The following is a 5,000-nucleotide window of genomic DNA, read 5'->3' as shown; positions in this document are numbered from 1 at the left end:
CAAGTAGAGAGAAAAAGAAATCACGCAGGGACTCGAAAACAAAAGAAAAAGTATAGGCGTGTACATGTGTCACTTTTACTCAGGGAAAAAAAAGGCTAATTAGGTTTTTTTTTTTTTTTTCTCGCTAAGAAGACAACAGCATAAGTTAGAAGTCGGTTAGAAATTACTGGGGAATTGAGACCACAGAGCACAAGCATACGAGGAAATAGGAAGGGCGGTTCGTCAACAAGAAAGTCGTAATAAAGAATACTGTTCTTTTTATTTTATCTTTTATCTTTTATCTTTTATCTTTTATCTTTTATCTTTTATCTTTTATCTTTTATCTTTTATCTTTTATCTTTTATCTTTTATCTTTTTTCTTTTTTCTTTTTTTTCTTTTTTCCTTTTTTCTTTTTTCTTTTTCTTTTTCTTTTTCCTTTTTCCTTTTTTCTTTTTCTTTTTCTTTTTCTTTTTATTTTTCTATTACTTTTTTTTTTTTTTTTTTTTTTTTTTTTTTTTTAGTAGGTCAAATAAATTTTACAAGTAATCTGAAACTCTCGGAATCGCATTAGATCAATCTTTCCTGCACTTAATAATCATCCACAGGTTCTAATAACTCTAAAAATAAACAAATAAATAAATAAATAAAAAAAAATAAGAAATAAAAAAAATAAAAGTTTATTTTAAATGCAAAAAAAGAATGAGATAAATATCTTGGGACAAAAAGGCAAAATAATATTTTTGCATGTAAGATTTAATACCATTATTGCAAGAAAGAAACTATATACATGGAATAGAAAGAGAATAAAACACATTAGTAAAGAAAATAGAGAGGAAGGAAGGAAAATTACCGTAAAACAAATGCAGACAGACTTTGTTTTGTTGTTGACATGTGGTAGCCAGGTAGTCATATAGATGTATATATCAGTGTGTTTACCAGCATGTCCAATTTCTTTGTTTTTCTGTGGCCATAAATCTACCCACCTATGTATATATTTATTTATTTAGTTCTTCACTACCCTCTCTCTCTCTTCTTTCACTGTCTCTCTCTCATTTTTTCTCACCAGCTGTCTACCTGTCTATCTGTCTGTTTATCTTTCTATATATCCATCTGTCTATCTATTGCTCTCTCTATACGCACACATACGTGTGTGTGTGTGTGTGTGTGTGTGTGTGTGTGTGTGTGTGTGTGTGTGTGTGTGTGTGTGTGTGTGTGTACATATATATACATATATATATATATATATATATATATATATATATATTAGTAATCAGTAGGTTCGTGATTATTTAATTATGCTTATAATAAGCCAGGAGCCCAATTATTTATGTTATATTGGCTTTGATTAATGGCTACCGATCCATGAAAAAGCCCTTACTTTATATAATTCATTTTCCTTTATCATAAGATTTCTCTGAAGTATTTAGATATTTAAGACTTCATTGATAAACCTTATTAATGCTTTCTTTTATAATCCTTATCTATGATTTAATTTTAAACTAATGATTTCATTTATAATCTTTATTTATTGATCATTTATAATCTTTTTTTTTTTCATCATTTATAATCCGCTTTCATGTTTTCATTCACTAACTAAATAAATAATAAATTATTCTGTAAAATTATTTATAGGCTGTCATGAAAAAAGTAAAATAAGTCCCTTGTCTAGAATTATTTTCTATCGATTTTATACAAAATCTTCATTGTATATTCCTGCGCGATTTCTCAGAGTAATCGCCCTAATCCTAATACCAGACCCTAACCCAACACTAAACAAAAAAATAAATAAAGATTCAAACAGAAATATCAAATTTAAAGTCTATCGCTAATGGTTTATACGTCGCCATTGATATTTCCACAAAACTACTAGACTGGACTACAAGAAATCGCTAGACATAAGAGTAATATCTCCTCCTTTTCCCGCTAAAGAGGACTTAAAAACTCGCTCATTTTTTCTGCTAGATCATAGCTCAAAAACTCTAGATCTAGCGGGAATATCGCTAAATTGGCAACACTGTCCGCAAGGAGAGAGAGAGAGAGAGAGAGAGAGAGAGAGAGAGAGAGAGAGAGAGAGAGAGAGAGAGAGAGAGAGAGAGAGAGAGAGAGAGAGAGAGAGAGAGAGAGAGAGAGAGAGAGAGAGAGAGAGAGAGAGAGAGAGAGAGAGAGAGAGAGAGAGAGAGAGAGAGAGAGAGAGAGAGAGAGAGAGAGAGAGAGAGAGAGAGAGAGAGAGAGAGAGAGAGAGAGAGAGAGAGAGAGAGAGAGAGAGAGAGAGAGAGAGAGAGAGAGAGAGAGAGAGAGAGAGAGAGAGAGAGAGAGAGAGAGAGAGAGAGAGAGAGAGAGAGAGAGAGAGAGAGAGAGAGAGAGAGAGAGAGAGAGAGAGAGAGAGAGAGAGAGAGAGAGAGAGAGAGAGAGAGAGAGAGAGAGAGAGAGAGAGAGAGAGAGAGAGAGAGAGAGAGAGAGAGAGAGAGAGAGAGAGAGAGAGAGAGAGAGAGAGAGAGAGAGAGAGAGAGAGAGAGAGAGAGAGAGAGAGAGAGAGAGAGAGAGAGAGAGAGAGAGAGAGAGAGAGAGAGAGAGAGAGAGAGAGAGAGAGAGAGAGAGAGAGAGAGAGAGAGAGAGAGAGAGAGAGAGAGAGAGAGAGAGAGAGAGAGAGAGAGAGAGAGAGAGAGAGAGAGAGAGAGAGAGAGAGAGAGAGAGAGAGAGAGAGAGAGAGAGAGAGAGAGAGAGAGAGAGAGAGAGAGAGAGAGAGAGAGAGAGAGAGAGAGAGAGAGAGAGAGAGAGAGAGAGAGAGAGAGAGAGAGAGAGAGAGAGAGAGAGAGAGAGAGAGAGAGAGAGAGAGAGAGAGAGAGAGAGAGAGAGAGAGAGAGAGAGAGAGAGAGAGAGAGAGAGAGAGAGAGAGAGAGAGAGAGAGAGAGAGAGAGAGAGAGAGAGAGAGAGAGAGAGAGAGAGAGAGAGAGAGAGAGAGAGAGAGAGAGAGAGAGAGAGAGAGAGAGAGAGAGAGAGAGAGAGAGAGAGAGAGAGAGAGAGAGAGAGAGAGAGAGAGAGAGAGAGAGAGAGAGAGAGAGAGAGAGAGAGAGAGAGAGAGAGAGAGAGAGAGAGAGAGAGAGAGAGAGAGAGAGAGAGAGAGAGAGAGAGAGAGAGAGAGAGAGAGAGAGAGAGAGAGAGAGAGAGAGAGAGAGAGAGAGAGAGAGAGAGAGAGAGAGAGAGAGAGAGAGAGAGAGAGAGAGAGAGAGAGAGAGAGAGAGAGAGAGAGAGAGAGAGAGAGAGAGAGAGAGAGAGAGAGAGAGAGAGAGAGAGAGAGAGAGAGAGAGAGAGAGAGAGAGAGAGAGAGAGAGAGAGAGAGAGAGAGAGAGAGAGAGAGAGAGAGAGAGAGAGAGAGAGAGAGAGAGAGAGAGAGAGAGAGAGAGAGAGAGAGAGAGAGAGAGAGAGAGAGAGAGAGAGAGAGAGAGAGAGAGAGAGAGAGAGAGAGAGAGAGAGAGAGAGAGAGAGAGAGAGAGAGAGAGAGAGAGAGAGAGAGAGAGAGAGAGAGAGAGAGAGAGAGAGAGAGAGAGAGAGAGAGAGAGAGAGAGAGAGAGAGAGAGAGAGAGAGAGAGAGAGAGAGAGAGAGAGAGAGAGAGAGAGAGAGAGAGAGAGAGAGAGAGAGAGAGAGAGAGAGAGAGAGAGAGAGAGAGAGAGAGAGAGAGAGAGAGAGAGAGAGAGAGAGAGAGAGAGAGAGAGAGAGAGAGAGAGAGAGAGAGAGAGAGAGAGAGAGAGAGAGAGAGAGAGAGAGAGAGAGAGAGAGAGAGAGAGAGAGAGAGAGAGAGAGAGAGAGAGAGAGAGAGAGAGAGAGAGAGAGAGAGAGAGAGAGAGAGAGAGAGAGAGAGAGAGAGAGAGAGAGAGAGAGAGAGAGAGAGAGAGAGAGAGAGAGAGAGAGAGAGAGAGAGAGAGAGAGAGAGAGAGAGAGAGAGAGAGAGAGAGAGAGAGAGAGAGAGAGAGAGAGAGAGAGAGAGAGAGAGAGAGAGAGAGAGAGAGAGAGAGAGAGAGAGAGAGAGAGAGAGAGAGAGCGTGAGTGATTGAATACTTCTGTCGTGATCAGATTTGCAGACGGACTGGCACGCACGAGCAATTCATGTACAGAAAAATAAAAACGACGAAACAAAAAAAAAGATCACTGCAAAAAGCGCGAGAATCAGGGCACAGACGAGAACAACTGCGTAGGACGACAACATTCATTGAGAAACGATGTTATGAGTTAAGACTATGACATTAAATAAGGCACAATTGCACTAGTTGCGCAGAAAAACTAGCGAACTGTGTAGTGTCTAGTGACGTGAGGATGCGCACTTAGGGGATGCCCGCCAGACACTCCCGAGACAGAGAGAGGGCAGGCTGGGGTTCGCCGAGGCAACACGCTGTCGCCTTTTGTGTTTGTGTGTTGTTTTTTTTTCTGACCTTTTGTAACGGACTCCCTTCGACAGTGGATCACATACACGCAAACTTATACGTACACGCACGCACACACGTACACGCACAGATACATATACACGCACATACACACACACACGTACGTATACGCGCGCGCATACACCCACACACGCGTGCACACGGACGCACGCACGCACACGCATGCACACACACGCTCGCACGCACACGGACGCACGCACACGCACGCAAACACACGCTCGCATGCACACGTACTCATGCACATACACACACATCGCCGTTTGTTTTTTTCTATTGATGGTTGCCTCAATCATTAGGTTCTCTTTCTGGTCAATTGCCTTTGAACTATCCGGACCACAGTGCCGCCACAAAATGAAAGAAAATATGAACTCGGCAAGTGACATGTGAAACGTGGCGTATGTACCCGTAGAGTTACAGCACCTGAGACCAATACAACTGAGCTAACCGCGATACTCTATTTTACTTTAATCACCTGACACTTATTATTCATATTTACATCATTTGTATTTTCAAAACCTATATACTATACAATACAATATATATTTGTTTTCCGCCTTCCACTCTTCCTTATATGTTCACG

Source organism: Penaeus chinensis, chromosome 17 (genome assembly GCF_019202785.1).
Source record: "Penaeus chinensis breed Huanghai No. 1 chromosome 17, ASM1920278v2, whole genome shotgun sequence".
Lineage (NCBI taxonomy): Eukaryota > Metazoa > Arthropoda > Malacostraca > Decapoda > Penaeidae > Penaeus > Penaeus chinensis.
This window is presented reverse-complemented; position numbering follows the sequence as displayed.